We start from the raw sequence: 17,824 nt of genomic DNA, 5'->3' as shown, positions 1-17,824 counted from the left end.
GAGCCACAGGTGTTCCACTGGAATTACTCACACATTTATAGAATTGGACATTCTGTCATTAAATGGACTTAAAACTAAAAAGCCTTTGTCTGTGAAAGGTGACCAATAGAAAGAGACTTTGGATTATCTGATATCCCATAACTTAATCATATGGCTCTTAAGAGTGGGACATAAGCAGCTGTGTCTCACTAATATGCATGCAATATGTGTAAAGTGATATGCTTTAATTCTAAACTTGTTTTTAGCAGGAAGAAAAAGCATTTAGATGAGGAACATTAAGATTCAGCATTAACCATTTTTTTCCTCAGGGCAAAATTATTCATCACCTGATATTTATTAAGACGGCATTTTTATTTTATTGCTATACACCATAAAGGGTCTTTCTAAACAGTCTCAAAGTTTTGTGATAAAGTTTAATAGAGTAGCTAACAGTATTTAACTGGACTTTCAAAATCAATGATTTTGAAAAAAGAGTTTATTTAAAAAAATAGAAATGTTGTCAGACAACACAGCTGAAATAACCAGGACAAGCATTCATTTAATTTACTATTTCAATTTAAAAAATTTTTATTCATCCTCCCATATTACATAAAATTGATTTCAGTATTGTAGTCTTAATTGTTAGTTTGTGTTGGTTTAATCTCTCTTATTTAAGTATGTTTGCTTTAATAATATTTTAAAAAAACTAAGACAAAGAAACTGTAGATTAGAGACTTTATTTTCAGGGTAAAATGATACGGATAAGTGAGCGTCAACTGACCAGAAATTATTTGCTTCTGTCTGTTAGACACGTAATGGAGTCATTTAACTAGTCAAATTAGGAGCTGTAGAAATGCACCATGCTTCATTACTGAGTTCGAATGGGCACCATTTTACATTTACGTCAAAAATTATCTCATAGCAAATTAATGTTTTCATTGTGCTGAAAAGTCAAAGCTGTGCAGTATTAGCACCACCTAGAGGACATAGCAAAATATTTTCAAAATGTTTTCAGTACAAGAAAAACAATGATGAATATATTATCTTTAAAAACCAAGTATCTTAAAAAAATCTCTAAAAACTTTCTCATGGTGTTTATATTATCTGTATATATATCTATATCTAAACTAAACCAGATAGTTTAGCTCCATGAACTAAGAAAAAGTGTAATGACATAAATGCATACTTCTGAAATTACAAAGAAATTAACAGAATACTTTAATTCAATAGATTTGGTACATTATAGGAACACTGGGTAGTTTTCTTGCTTTATCCAGTTTCACACTTTTACTTACATTGCAAATTGGTACTTTTGTGAGGTCTTTCAGTGTCTACACTGTTGGCTATGCATTTCTACATACAGAAAAGAATTCTTTTTAAATATGAATATTTTCTTTTACTTGGGAAATAGTTTAAACATTCTCTCTTTAATCTGAGAGTTTTACTAAAGTAATTTTGTATCTTCATTAAAAATTCCCAAAAAGCTAAAGAGAAATGAGTTGAGGAGAAAGTAGTTATTTAACAAATTAAACACTTATGCAAACAATTGATGGACAACTAGTGAAGAAGAAATGCTCAAGTGTACTGAAAGAACCCAGGTAAATGAAGAAAATGAGGAAGAAAATAGAATGCATCTTAAAAATATTTCATCACTACTCTGGGTGGCTCTGATGCCAAAAATGTAAAGAATAGCATAACATTTAAAGTAAGACATTTAAAATGTGCAAATTTTGTGTCTTCAACTTCTGGAATTACATTTTCCCAAAGAGATATTTGTAAGGTAGCCGACAATGTAAAACAGAATGTCTTTTGGCTAGGAACACTCAACAGGGAGTGAAGTTACAGTGGACATCTTCGACATCAAGGGTAGATGATTGCAAGGCATGTAGGTTCATACCCAAGTGTTTTGTGACGAAAGAATATGCCTAAGCTAAGTGCCTTAGCAACCACAGAATTGTGACTTATTGCTTTAATCAAACTTTAGGAGTTTGTGGAATAAAGTTGAAAAAACAATTAGCTAATAAGACTTACATCAGATACTCCATAGGCCATGATCCAAAGACCACTGATGTCAATACGAGTCTTTCCATTAATTTCAGTGGCCTATGGATCAGGCCCATAAAGCTCAAACTTGAAAACCCATTAATAGATTTTTAAGGTCAGAAGAGACCATTAGGATCATCTAGTTTGACCTTCTGCATAACATGGGCCATAGAATTTCACCCAGTAATTCCTGCAATGAAGGGATTTTCATACATGAGCAATTGGACCACTCCAGTGACTAGGGAATACTCATTTGAGGGTTTGCAGGATTTGAATGTTTCATCTGAACCTTCCTAAATGTAGGAAGGTTTTTTTTAATTGACAAGACTATCTAAACTTACTTTTCCGATGTTTATTGAATGTTTTGTTCTGTGTATCTTAATGAGTTTGCCATGTTAATATTCTTTGAAAGCTTTTATAGAATGAAAACCAACCAAAAAAACACTCCATATTTTTGACACAAAATATAATAGCCTGATACAAATATGAGCAAATAGGAGTAAGTGGGACACAATTCCTGTGGTATTACATTTATCTCTGACACAAATGATCATTTATTAATTAAAATGCTGCCTGCCAACTCTATTTTGAAGACAAAAATTCCACATAATTGTGTCAAGTATGTAATTTTTGTTAGTATACTGTATTTTTCGTATTTCAATGAGATGCTCTTCAGGATCCTTTTGAAAATCAAATAATTGCTTGTGATATTATTTCCTGGCTAAGTACAGTATTTTAAACATATACTGTGCTGTAAGATCAAGAATTTGACAGTGACTTTAGGGCCATGCCAAATTGGTAGGCGAAAGAACATGCCTGTGAGCAAGTTTTCCTTTTGTTCTAAACAAAGCTATTTTTTTTTAATGACTAAAGCTCATTGCTGAAAAGAATTTCTTTGAAACAGCAAACAAAAAATGTTAAGACTCTTGTTTACAAGTACTCTGGTGTTTTCTTCTTTAACTGTAGAAACACTTTACCTATTACCATGAATCTTGTCTGCTGAGATGTTTCAGCCTTCATGTTATGTTTACCAAGGCCAGACTAGAGGATCAAATAATTTATAACCATTCCTGTTGGATTTTATGTAATAACTTTGGAACTCATATAAAGTAATGATCCACAAACTCTTTTAATGTTCATTATAAAATATGAAATATTTCTCAGAACCATTGCAATTATGTGACCAGACATAACTGTTTCACACATGAGTAAATACAGGGAGGTTTAACATAACTTTATTATCTTCCTGTCTTTTCCTCTCATTGATGTGATAATGCTGTTTTAATATTTTCCTAAAGAAAAGTTAAGTAATTTCAGAATCTCTATTGAGGCCTAGTTTATTGGTTTTTGTAATAGAGCACTCAAGAATAATTATATTTATGATTAGACCGACACGAGTACATGTTGTCTGAATAGGAGTAAAATACCCCAAAAGCTTTCTGTAATTGTAGATGTTTGTCACTATGTCTACTGAATTTTTGTGCTATTTAAAGTTGATAAAAGGAAATATTTAGGATCCATCTATCTAGCCATTTATTCTGTGCTCATCACCGTAGTATCAAGGCACCTTACTAGGGGACTTTCTGATTTTTATTAGATATTAAAGTGTTAATGGATATGGAATGGGAAAACCAGTTAAAATCTCATGCAGTAACAGTCCATTGATTATTTAGGGGAAAATACCTCCCTCCAAAGGAAAAACCATGAATGAAGAAAAGTTCTCAACACAGAGGAGAAGATTCATCTTATGGTGTTTCCTTTGTCTCCTGCCCTTGAGGAAGAGGGTTTAGGAGATCACAGAGAGGGGGAAAGGGTGAGGTCTATAAATCTGGTGGAGCTCATGGCTCACCAGGAAAACCAGCCTACATCCCCGGAGATCCAAGTCTCCTCACAGTGCTCAGGAGGCCCCATGTTAGGAGTAATGCTGCTGTTGGGTTTCCCTTTGAAGTTTGTAAAATGGGAGATGAAGATACAATGGTCAGTTACTGCTTGTTGCACCAGCAGTTCCTTCTGTGTAATTGTCAAGCTGTACAGAGGGGAATGTGCCACAGAAAGAGGTTGCTCCTTTACCCTGCCACCTAAGACCAAACATCCCCAATCCATGGCTGTGTGTTTCATGCATGTAGGTTATACTCGTGTCAGTGGCCATTTGGAGCATGCCACATGTGACAGTGCATAGTGGAGTTGTTTGAAGTCATCCTTTAATTCTGCCATATGAATGAAGTACTTACACTGCAGACCTTCTTTACATTGGCTATTCAAAAAGCTTGGAATAGTTAGAATGAGAATTAAAGCTGGAAAATACAATTATTTTGTATTTGTATTATGGCAATGCAGAGATGTCCCAGTCAGAAATGTGGCCCCTTTTTGAAACTTGGAAGGCATTTCAGACTATATATATGCTTAATCTTGTGTGGTTTACCCAGACAAAAGTCCTGTTACTCTAGTGACCATTTTATCTAAATAAAGGCTGCAGGATCACCAACTGTGTTCCTAATTGGTGAAATTCACCCCAGTATAGAGGACCCATGCCCCAAGGGTGCCCCTTTGAGAGAAATTTACCTTATTATCCCTTACCTATGACAAAATGAGCCTCTGTACTTGGTCTGAATAAGCTGGCATGGAGAGGCATGTACAATATGGCTGTAGACCTGTGGAGGGTTCAGTAGATTTCATCCAATTGCCAAAACACATAGGAATTTCAGCGACTTTTCCAGCCTATAGGTTGGAATCAGGGCTGGCTCCAGGCACCAGTTTACCAAGCAGGTGCTTGGGGCGGCCACTGCGGAGAGGGGCGGCACGTCCAGCTGTTCGGCGGCAATTTGGCAGACGGTCCCTCACTCCTGCTCGGAGCGAAGGACCTCCTGCCGAATTGCTGCCGCAGATCACAATCACGGCTTGTTTGTTTGTTTGTTTGTTTTTTTGTTTGGCTGCTTGGGGCGGCCAAAACCCTGGAGCCGGCCCTGGTTGGAATAGCAGCATTGAAGGCCCTCACTGCAGCCCCACAACCTTCCAGGGGACTGAAAGGTTTAATTCCATCCCCCAATCTCCTGTTTCGCTCCTTTTACTCAGGCTTTGTGCGGTGAGAGGTAAATTTCAGGCATTGAGAGGAAGGAAGAGAATTCATAAATGTTATTTTCATGAGTCAGGCAAAGTGATAAGTGGTGAAGCACAGCAGAGCCATGAATCAGTTAGGTATGGTCATTCCTAAAGTGAGAAAATAACTTGTTTATTCCACACAGTCCCTTTGCTGTGTGTTATATGTGTAGAACATTCCATTCTCTTTTAAGTTTTAAATTAAAATGATTTTATTTTGCTTTATGAAATGCTGATGCATTAAAGTATGATTCTACTTATCCTTTTGCTGGTAGAAAAATATGGTGTGACTAATGACACGATGAGATAATATATTCATGAGGTCCAAAGGATGGTTGTATTAAAACAATGTGCTCATTCTCACTTAAGACCGTTAGTGTAGCTTTGTACAGCTTTAAACAACATTAATCAATTTTCAGTTTACAAATTTCCACATGCAAAATTTGAAATTTTCAAATGTAAAAAGAAACTGAGATTTTTCACCAATAACATTTCATTTTCACTAGAGAACTTTTTTTTATCATTACAAATGGCATATTTTGCCTAAGAACAAATCACAATTGTTGACTTGTGTCCCAAATGAAAATTTACCCGTTTTGTAATGAAATTTCTCAGTTTTGGCAATGAAGACCAACTTTTACTTTTTCTGGACAACTATTAAAAATTCAAAACCAAACCGCAAATCATTTCACTTTTTACAAAACTGTTCAAAGCATGATTTTCTCTGAAGTTCTGAAATTTGTTTTCCACATCTCTAGGCAGGCTTTAAAGTCACGTTAACTTGTACAAGGATAAAATATGTATTGTAATGAAACAGGCAACTTTGGAGTCTTGGCTTTTACAAATGGAACCTATACAGATTGGGTATTAAGATATTCTAAAACACAATAAAGGATAAAGCACCAAACTTCCATAGCCATAGACAAAAAGAATAAGGCTTCATGCAGCCAAAGCTTATATACAAACACTTTGTCGCTGTTGTCAGAGCTATTTCTCTCCAAACTTCCAGTCCAGTTTCCTAGGGTTTCCCTTCAGGACTTCTTCCATCCTAACCTCCTAGTTCCTTCTTGCTCACAAACTCTTTTTTTTATATGACAGTTGAAGCTAATTACTTTCCTACCCCATTTCCCACCCCAGCAAGTATGACTTGGCACTCCTTTCCCTGCATGTTATAGCAAGGTTTTGTACTTGAGCTTGGAGTGATTCAGCAAAAGACTCCTGCATTTCTACATAGGTTTTAGCTGTGAAATGGCTGCTGAATAATGTGTCTGCAAGTCCAATGACTGCTAACCTATGCATAGCAGCTGTATAGGTCTGAATCACGCAGCTTTCTTGTCATGCCCTTAGGCATATGTTGTAGAGAGAGTTTGGCCTCACGTATTTTAGATTGTTATTATAATATTAGAATTTTAAGGGACTTTGCCTTGCCTGGCACATGAAAACTATATTTTCATTTCGATGTAAAAGAAAGTAAAAGCTCAACCTCCTCCCCCAAAAAACGCAAACACAAGCCGCATTAGCACTAGCATGAGGAGTAATGTCAGTGTTATGATTCACCTTGGGATTACTTTATATTATTGTCCTTAGATTTACTTGAGAGAAAGCTACTGCTTTTTCTTTAGAATCAAGACTATTTAAAACAAAATGATCATATTTTCTGTGATACATTACTTTGTAAGAAATCGTATCAGAGCATCTTTTTGAATAAACCTATCCATTATATAGAATGTATGATTCAAATCTGAAACAAAAAATAATTTAAACAATCTTTTAAACATCAGTATTAGGTTGGATTCCTTTTTTAAAGAATATTATCCAGTCATCTCTTTTATGTTATCATTATTTCAGTTATAAAAACTGAAATCAGTTGTCTTTAAGTCTTAGTATTCTTTCACCATTGATGTACACAGAATTGTTGACTGTCAATATTGCTGAGTGTACAACTGGCACACTTATGTTAGCTCGTCTGAAACACTGTCTCTTGAGATTCAAAGGATGTCATTCCTGTCTAAGTGGTAGAGTGATAATACATCTGCACTCTCTGTATGTGACGCCTAAGTGTCATGTGGCTTTGTCAATGGACAGCAGTGCCTGTCATTTTGCTGTGAGACCCAACATAAAGTGTACATCACCCTTGACACAAAATAAAGTGCAGTGCGTAAGGGAGGTTATTCCAGGTGTCCATGGAATTTGAGTGCTCTGTTTTAATAGCCAATATTATACAATAGCATTCTCTACAGGCTAAATGTTGCTCTGCTACATTGGAGTAAATTCACAGTAGCTTCACTGACCTTAAAGCGCCTGCTCAGACTTCAATAGGTCAGAGGATTAAGAGGCCAAAAAGTCAGTGATGTATTTCAACCAATAAGTGTTGTTATGGGTACGGCCTGAGAGCCAGGGTGTGGTTTTAGTGAATACCTGGCCCCAAACACGCCCCCAATCCCACACAGACGTCTACTGCTCCTAGGCAGAATAATTTAAATGAGGAAAGTCAGTGGAGTTATTCTGGATTTACATTGTTGTAATTGAGGGAATTTGCTCAATAAGGAATCATATAAATGGGCATTTAATATATCCAGGGCTATTGTTAGTAGATATTTAACTTAAAAGAAAGTATTTTGATTTTTTCCTTTTAGCCTTCTGCTTCATGCCTCACAGTACACTCTAACTCCCCACACTAATTCATAACGCTTAATTATAAGGCGGCAGTCACAAAAGAAAGATTCAGATTGTTCAGTGAAAATGTGAAGTTATTTTATTCATCATTCTCATCACATCTTGGAAGTACCAATCAAAAATAGCTGAAATATTTTCCTAAATTAATTAGAACCTGCCTTAATTCCATGGAGTGTTTCAGAGTTGCCACTGATGTCAGCGGATGTCATTTGGAATGAATGCAGGATCAGACCCTAAAAGTTAGTTTTTGTTGATGATGATTATTAAGCAGTAAATCAAATGACAGTCAGCAGCAGCAGGGAGTGATTATAGTGTCGCGGGACTAAGGCCACAAAGCGTTGAGTACCCTTAACTTCAAAACTTCTGTAAAAAAGGGTTATATTTCATCTCAATGGTTCCTTACTAACTGTTGAGCAATTAGACAATTTTACCAAATCTTATCCTGTCTTAGATTGTAAGTTGTTTGGGGCAGGGCCTTTTGTATATTTCCACAACAGGGCCCTGCGCGTTCCAGGGAGCTCTGGGCATTACTGCAATGTATATAAAACATAATAATAATGGTAGTCTTGAGGAGTTAGTGGAAAACAGCTTTGAGGATCAGATTCTTATAGATTAAGAGTTTAGTCCACTTAAAAGTATCCTAATGTTCCTCTTGGCAATTGATACGAATGTGACTCCCATGAACGTATTTTCCATTTGGATAAAAATTAATCATAAGGTGAAACATACGTACAATGCTAATTCCATTTTTCCTAAAGATCTTGTGAAATTTTTGTAGTTAAAAACACCTATTTCAGGATTTGTAAGCACAATTAGAGTTGGTTAACCTTTTTTACAACAAATATTTTATGCTATATGAGTGCCATTAGAAGGCAAAGCTTGAAAGTTTTAGCAAAATATATCTTACAAAAGGTATTTATAATATTGAAGATTGCAGTGGAACTGGCTGAATTGGTAAGTATAGATTTCTCGCGTAGCTGTTGATAGCCCTATGGTGAAAATACACTCTATATTGATTTTCACTGGGGACTATATTATTAAAATATATAAATGTAAAAATTGACTTTGGAAATTAAAAAACAAATTATACCTATAAATCAGGGATAGCTGATAAACTAATAAATATCTATCACTATTATATCTCATTATTTCCCAAAGATATCTGAAAGGCACTTAATTGCAACTCAGTAATCAATTATTCAATTAACCCGCTTCTCATCAAATATATATTTGATACAGTTTTGTGAAGCTTGGGCTCTAAAAGGTTTATATTGATTGCAAGTTTTAAGGCCACATGTTTCAGTTATTGGATCTGTGCAGTCAGATTGACATCTCAGGTTCACTAGAATATGCAAATATTTTAGTGTAGTGAGTTTCAAAGATGGCTAGAATCGTGAAGTTGATTTGCACTATCTTTTAAAATCATTTCCTAGTAACTATCTGACAAAAGTGAGCTGCTTATATAACACATTATTCAAAATTATTCATAAGTATCCAGCTAATTTTTGTGTGGCTTATTTAATGCTTTGGGTTGACTGTGAACAACTTTTTACAGGTATTCGCTATTCAAGATGTGTTGGTTAGAACTACTCAGAAAACTCCCTACAAAACATTTTTGTAGGACTTTGCCGGTTTGTCAAAATCTAAATATTTTGCAAAGGCATTTAGATATCAAGGAAATTCTAAGGGAACCCAGGCAGGAATCAGACGGAAACCTGCCTAGTTTCCTGGCAGTTCACCCACCCAACTCCTTGGCAGCTCACATCAGCTTGCAAAGGGGGCTGCAGAGGATCTGAAATCCTGGAATCTCTGGCTCCCAGGAGGATGGCTCCAGAGTACCTGTCTTCATTTCCCTAGATAATTTCAATTTTTTTTATTTTGTTCCTAACTGAAACAAAACCAAATTTTGAAATTTCAAAATCCTCCACAAAATGAATTTTTCTTTCTCCACCCAGTTCCAGTGTTGGTTAATTGTGATTAGTCAGTTAAGTTTCATGATGTTAATTCTGTTAATTCATTGGATGTGTGTGAAACCAATTTGGGAGAGAATACTCACATGTCTGAATCTAAAAATTCAGTTTCCACGAATACGCCTGTATGTTTGAAGTTTACTTTTTACAAACAGTCATGCCAGGAAAACCCTATTGCTCAAATGTTCATGGGAAGTGAGCACAAAAAGTGTGAGTATAGATGAAGCAAATCTATTTAAAAATTCACCCAGTTCTAGTGGTTTTTGGATGCAAGAGTCGTAAAATACAGCCAAATGCTGCTCTCATTACTCCCACAGTCGCCGTGTGAAAGTAGAATGAGCAGTATTTGGCCCACCCACTTTATACACATGCAGCAATCAATTGGGCCATATCCTGGGGTGCACTTGATGTGCACAGTGTGTAGGTCAGAAGTGTACGTGTCCAAAGATGGCTTAAAGCTTTTGCTTTTTCCCAGTCATTTTGCTGCTGTGTGCAGGGCTGTTCTCCATGCATGGAGTTAGAGAAGCCTAAAAGCTGCTCTAATTCATGCTAGCTGCAAACAGGCTCAAAGGACCAAAATCACAACTGAGGATATAATTGGCACTAAGGCATTCTGACCACATTTCCTTTTCCCTGCTATGCTGGCAGTAGTGTGTGTCACGTAGAGTGACCAGATAGCAAGGGTGAAAAATTGGTATGGGGGGTGTGTGTGGGGGTAATAGGCACTTATATAAGACAAAGCCCCAAATATCGGGACTGTCCCTATAAAATGGGGACATCTGGTCACCCTAGTGTCACAAAAGGTCATCGGTTGGTTTTATGCTACTGCAGGATCAGCCTTACATTGGGGTGATCTCCCTGGGCCTGAGCTACAATGGCTTTAGGGCAAGACACCACTAACCGTGCATCAAAAAGCGACTAACACTGTGCCAGAAAGTCTACCCATTAACTCTAATGTGAGGTAGTTAGATTATCTGCCTTAACATCAAAGCCCAGTGACTACATGGGTAGATAATTTTTGGTAGGGGCAAGAAAGGGTTGTTTGTTCTTTTATTAAAGCAAGTAATAATAGTTCTGAAATACTTTTTAATCAAAAGTTAAATGTCCTAAACCTTAGATTTTCTAATAGACCACTCTTTTCATCATAGAAGGCAACAATTGTACAAAGAGATTCTTACATTTTTGTGCTCCAAAATGGTCAGAGAACACTTACTGTGTAAAGACGGGTCTAGTAGGGATGAAATTGACTGCTTTCCTTCACTGGCGCTTTCTCTTGTTGATACGTTGATTTGTAAGTATATGAGGGTAAGATTGTTAAATAGAGATGATATACATAGAGGCAAAACCCCTGAACTGTGTTGCAACAACTTGCTAGATTTCTTCTAGTGGTCTGTAGTTAGATCAAAAGAGAAGTGTAATCTTTGAAGGTCCTTTAAATGTGTTTGGTATAGAGTGTACCCAAATATTCATTTCTGGCAACTCTCTTAACAATCTTTTTGGTATTTAGATTTTGTTGTAAGTGTGCTTCAGTGTCTAATAGATTAATTTAGTTCCTTGGAAAAGGTCTTTATGGGATTTTTAACTGTTGCACTCATTATTGAATAAACAGTATTTTCTTCATGTAAAAACAGCAGATTTTTTCCTCTTAAAAACACATTCATAATCAAGATATTAGCAAACAGGGCTTCCCCCCCACCCCCCGGAAAAATATCATAAATAGTCTTGGTATGACCTTGTTAATGCAGGACCACTTTAGTAATCTGTGCCTAATGATTTTTTACATTAAACCACAGCTTGTGTTGGACCCTTGTGTGTCACAGTAATTTAAGAACAGTCATTTTGCACATTCCGATCCCATTATGTTACATTGTTACTGAATAAAGACTGGTATTATGTTGCTCCTATAAAGGGCAGAAGTGGCCTGAATTTTATCTGCTGAACGAATCAATGTGGATTATGTCAGCTGAAAAGAATTGTGGACTGTAGTCTCCAGCAGATGGGGGAGATTTTAAAAATGTATCTGTTTGGTTCTGAATACATCAGCTAAGATAATACCTTGTGGTGACTGAAAAGTAGTTTTTCTCTCTTTTTTTTTCAATGAAGACTGTACCAATTATCATTTCAACATAAAGTATTAGGAGATCAATTGGGAACTGAATGCCATTTCCTAATGTTAATACAGTGTTTTATTTAAGCTGCCTTGACAGGCTGTCTAGGCTGTGGGAAAAAGACTGAGCAAATAATGAGTAAAGGGTTTAGAAAAAAGACAGAGGGTGGAGTTTGGCAAACGATGTGAGCTATTCATCAACAACTCAACAAGGATGATGGAAATAATAAGCACTCCTTAAAGAAAAGGGGAAAGGATTTTTTTTTAAAGAAACAGTTTCCTTTAAAAAAAAAAAAGGCATATTCAACTCTAACTTTGTATTACTTTCTGATTAGCCGATTTTAAACTTCCTGGAATCAGCAAATGCTTCCCTTTGAAATGGATAGTATGCATTTAAACAGTGTACATTCTTTAGCAATCAGTTAAAAAAACAGTGTCTAATTTCCTGTTCATTCGTGCAAATTTCTTACCATGTGGCATTGTCATTTAATATCTAAAGTACATTAATGCAGTTCTTTAACACAAAAACCCTCAGACAAATCCCCTGTGTGAAATAATTTGTGTGAACTTTGAACTGACCGTGAATAAAATCAAGATCTTATTATGCCCTTTATTTATATGGTATAGAAAACCTTTGAAACGTAATACTAGCACAGATACAATATACACATCCAGTGTGATGTTTAAAATAAAATAACTTTCTTACATTTTTGAAGTGTTTCCCGCTATTTAGATATTTTATGGTACCTCTGAAAAATATTTACCTTAGAAATCAATAGGCTATTCTAATATTATTGTGTTCCAAGTTGCTGCATTTCTATTCAGCAGATATAATTCCACCATCTGTAAAGTTCTAGATTTTATAATACTTATAAGCTGTTTTTAATCTTTTTTCACTGCCATGTTCTGTCCTGAAATGTCAGTGTGCAGAATAGGTTTTGGAATTAACATGACAGTTAAGAAACTTGGCAAGGTTTTACAGCAGATTGTGACATTAACAAAATACAAAGGAGAATGGTGAAATTAACATTAATATAGGCTTGCAGACACTATAAAAATCTATATGTCCATGATCACGGAACTAAAAATAGGGGTGTTTTTTATGTTGATGCCATTAAATACAGATCTTTACTATGAAAAGAAATTCCCATATGAAAAGCAATTTACTAAAAAGTAATGCTGTAATCCCATCTCTGTTCTGAACAACAGGTTTATGTATCCTAGGTCAAGTAGGCATATGGTTATTTTTGTTTGCTGATGTTGTTTTAGGTTTTTTAATCTGTGATGAAACTGCTCTGAAAGCACCGATATTGTTTTTCAACAGCTGCAAAAGATATAATATGATAGATGTACTGATAAGTGGTGGTTAGTGCCTCCTGTCCTACTAAAGTTTGGTGGTGGAGGCGCTCAGTACTTTCCAGGATTGGCATGGCTTTGTTTTGCTGTGGTGTCTTAGTGTATGCTGTTTTAGAACTGTGTAATCCGTCAGAACTGCAGAATTTTAGAAATATTCAGTCTTACAAAACCTGGAAATATTGAGTGCCACATAGATCAAAAGAAGAGTTAAGATGTTAGGGAAACTAGCAAGAAAAAGATGCTAAGACTATGCAACATTTTCAAATTTAAAATGTTCTGTTTGAATTTTCAAGTGGTCACCAACTCAGAGCCCTATTCAGCAGAAGTCTGGGATCATTGTCTGCAAAGGCTTTACAAGCTGCAGCCGTTTGGCACTCACAGAATCTACTCCTGATACTACAGACAAAACTCTCTATTCATCACCTCTGATATCGTGCTCTAGCTTTGTCAGACATGGAATATGAAGATGTAGCTTCTCTTCTGATCCTTAAGTGGTTTATATGAGTGAATTGTTATATGCTGCACAAAAAGAAAAGTTATGTACAGTATTTACCTTACAGAGGATTCACAGAGGTTGACTTTCAGGAACACTAGCATACTGTTTAGACTTCAGTCTCTGAATGGAGTCTGAGACTAGTATTTCCAGGTTCTTCACCTTGCTGTTATCCATCAGCTCAGACCTCAAACCTAATTACTTACAGAAGTGCAAACACATTTATTGTTACCCTCACCTATGCCATACACAGAGTCAGGCCCTTAGCTTACTCATGCACAACAGAGGCAAGAGCTTTTGTGACTGCATGGCACAGTTCAACGAAGCTTATTTTTCAGGGCTGAACCCTTTCCAGGCCACATCACTTATCTTGTCATAATGCTTTGTCAACACTTTTTTAGAACACTGTTAACATTTTTTTTTACCTGGGGTTTCTGACTCAGACACTGATTGGGCAAAGCAAGTGCAGATGCCAGTTTCAAGGACAACAACAATATTCCTTTATGTGAATGTGATTGGTCTAATGCAATGTACACATTAATCTTACAGGTACAATGGAACAGTGTGGATTAATCTGTACTTTCTCTGCTCTTAATCAAGTGGGGAAGGGGGAGATGTTCATGTCACAGATATGGGTATCTACTAGAGCTGGACCTAAGCTGCAATGTTGAGGTCCAGAACCCAACTTCCTTGGAAGGTGGAGGTTTGTAGATCCAGAATCAATTCTGCACATTATAAGGAATGCAACACCTGATCCTGGGATTTGGTGTATGCCCATCTCTGGTGTATATAACCCACAACCTTGGGTGCAGACACATGCTGCTGCATGGAGATTAGGGGAACTAGTTCCAGTCTTACATTTTTATTAGGTTAGATAGCTGATCTATTTCTTCATAAGGGGAGCCCAATTTTCAACCCCATGGGTCATCTGAATCCTACATTTGGTTGCTCAGATCCCCCAAGAAACATAAATATCTGTTTTAAGTGCCTAATTGTCAGTTTGAATGTCCAACTATAGAATTTGGGCATCCTGTTAATTGTTTAAAATTTGGGCCTTGTATTTGCTTCACATTCTGATTTTCTGTCACTTGATTCTTGACCATGGTCTTGTCCTGCACTACATCTTTTTATCCTCAGGAGCCAGCAACAATCTTCAGGGTTCCAGATGTGTCTCAAATCATTTCACCTCACAAGACCAAGCACAAAACCAGCCTGCGGTAGCCTTTGGGAAAAGGAACTCAGCCTGGTTCTAGGCATTCCCTCAATAGTCAAAAGTCTAGAGCAAAATCTTGCTCAGCTGACAGAGACACTTATCAAACCCAAGGGTGTCACCCTTCCTCATAAGTTTCCCTCTTGAAAACATTAACTTTGCATCAATTTCTCCATTGGAATGGAATGAAATTATATTGGTCCGAGTTCAAAAATATAAGCTACCTCAATGAAATACTTCTTCATGAGTTGAACTTATTTCCACATGCCCGATTGTTGCATCGTTGAGGGGTGTCTGCTGTTTTCCCTATCTTCTTATCATGGGAGATATCCTGTTTTGTTGACAGTTTAATGCATAGTATGAGGCATCCAGCAAACATCTATGTCTTTCCAACTTAAAAAATGGGATCCTCTGTGACCACAGGGACAGTACTTGCCTCACAATAAATTAATGGGCCAGCATATATAAAAGCAAATACAGTTGAATTCATCTATAAGACTATCACTGCAACATCTCCCACCAGGTTCTCTCTTCTCTCTCTAAGGGTATGTCTACACTACCCGCCGGATCGCTGGGAAGTGATCGATCCAGCGGGGATTGATTAATCGCATCTAGTCTAGAAACTAGGTTAAGAAAAAGCTCTAACCAGACTATTAGGCTTAGCCCTGGTCTACACTGGGGGGGTGGACAGAGAGGGAGGAAGATTAATCAAAGTTATGCAGCTTCAGCTACGTGAATAACATAGCTGAAGTCGACGTACTTAGATTGACTTACCGTGGTGTCTTCACTATGGTGAATTGACTGCTGCGCCTCCCTCGTCAACTCTGCTTGCGCCTCTCGTGGTGGTGGAGTACAGGAGTCGATGGGAGAGGGCTCGGGGGTTGATTTATCGCGTCTAGACTAGACATGATAAACCGATCCCCGCTGGATCGATCGCTGCCTGCCAATCCGGCGAGTAGTATAGATGTACCCTTACATTTTTTTTTCACCTACCCAGTGGCTGAGCTGCTTACCTGCATGTATTATAGCCAAAGGTCAAGGCTAGGAGAGCTACCTAACTGTTGAACCACAAGGATTTGTGCAAAGGGTCAGATAGAGCTTTCAAGCTGTAGGTTGCTGACCTCCTGATTGGAGCATTAGTACCAATAGGACGCCATGCCATCCCATTTCAGTAAATGCTGATGTGAAATCTTGTAAGTGGAAATCATGTATAAACAATTAAAGAAAGGCCCTGCCAAAGAAAGTTTCCTAATTCAATATGAAAAATAAAAATCAGTTAGAGGCACTAGGAAAGGCTGTGTGATTTACTTGTTCATAATAGCAGCAATATGCATTTGAGCTCCATTGGCCTGAATCAGAAATATATTCAGAGTCCTGCAAACTTAGGCCGTGATCCTATAAAAACTTACGTGCGTGCTTAACTTTACTTCCTGTGTTCTCAATGGGCCACTTGCTATGTGTAGAGTTAAACGTGTCAAAGACTTGGAAGTATCTGGGTCTTTGGCAGAAAATCTTTCAAATGCCAAACCGGTCATAAAGACTTCGGTGGAATGGAAGTGATGACCCAGTGGCCAGGGAAGGGGAATGCCAGGCTTCTGAGAATACCTGCCTTCCCCCCAGACTGCTGAGGAATTTCTCACAATGGCAAAACTATCTCAGACATGTCATGATTTTTAGTGTGACCCCAGCTGCCGGTGCTATGGGCAAAGGCGAAGAAGCAACCTTGACTAGAATGGAGAAGGACTACAGAGACGGGGTCCTACATAGGCAGTTGCTGAGCCTCACTATTCTCCAGATTTACTTAAAGTTGAGCGCGTATTACATCACTGATTAAACTACTAATAATAAGTGATTTCAGTATGTTTTGTTTTTCTCTAAAGGAAGAAAAAAGCCTGAGGAAGGAATTTGTGTGTGTGACTCAACCTTTGGGAAATTCTGAGACTTTTCAAGCTTCCTGTTCAGGCAGGTATAATTCTGGGCCGGTTGTTCATTTCAGGCATACTCATGTGACTAAGGCACTGGTCTGCCTTTTGAGGGGTGCAGAGTTGCACTAGCCCAGTGGGAGCTCTGGGAGGCATTGTGCCTCACAGGGCTCCCAGGCAGACAGAGAGAATATCCTTAACGCACTGCTGTGGTCCTGTGCCCTCCCTGCCCCTCTGGTAATGGCCAGCATCGCTAGACAGGAGCTGCCCTTATGCCCAATCTTACCATTTCATTGGTGTCATTGTGGACTTGGAGTGTAAATTTCCTTTACTTAAGTTTTTGACGGCATTGAAGGGAACTATTGAGGAATGAGAGAGTGAGATATGGGAACAAAGGACAGCTTTATTCAAGACATCTGCGTGGATCTGAGACTGGCCTGGCATTTTCACAGTGGGTGCTTATTATAGCTTAATACTGTAACTCTTTTTAGATGGTTTTGGTTAATAGCTGGAAATCTGTAGATGACCACAAGAGGGAGCCCAGAACCTGCAAACAAGAAGAACCAAGTTTAAAAAAAAAAAAAGTCTGAAAACTGGAAGTTTACATATTGCGGTACCTGTACATGCTGGGCCAAATTCATCCTGGGTGTGACTACCAAGGCTGCACTAGAATTACAGCAGGGATGAATTTGGCCTGTTGGCTGTAGTACAGTGATTTGCAAAACATTCTGGGCTGTAATTTAAGCTTTTTGGAAGAGAAGAAACAAAATCTCTGGTTATGGAGTACTGAGAAGTGAACTGCTTTAGAAACTGCACATGCACAAGAGTTTAATTGCGGGAAGGTTTTCTTCCCCTAGCTGAGTTATTTATGAAGAGGAAGAGTGAAGAATAGTTTTGTTCTTGACAAATGTCCACCTTCTCTACTAAGATAACAAAGAAAACACCCTGCGACCTCTTGACATCATTTAATGT

The 17,824-nt window shown here is 37.5% G+C and overlaps 1 protein-coding gene across 5 annotated transcripts in view; it reads left to right on the top strand.

The window, feature by feature from the left end:
• ZNF536 (zinc finger protein 536) overlaps nucleotides 1–17,824 on the top strand; it is a 417,852-nt gene that overhangs the window by 345,074 nt on the left and 54,954 nt on the right. The window lies entirely within an intron of this gene.

Source organism: Trachemys scripta, chromosome 13 (genome assembly GCF_013100865.1).
Source record: "Trachemys scripta elegans isolate TJP31775 chromosome 13, CAS_Tse_1.0, whole genome shotgun sequence".
NCBI classification, from domain to species: domain Eukaryota; kingdom Metazoa; phylum Chordata; order Testudines; family Emydidae; genus Trachemys; species Trachemys scripta.
This window is presented reverse-complemented; position numbering and strand designations above follow the sequence as displayed.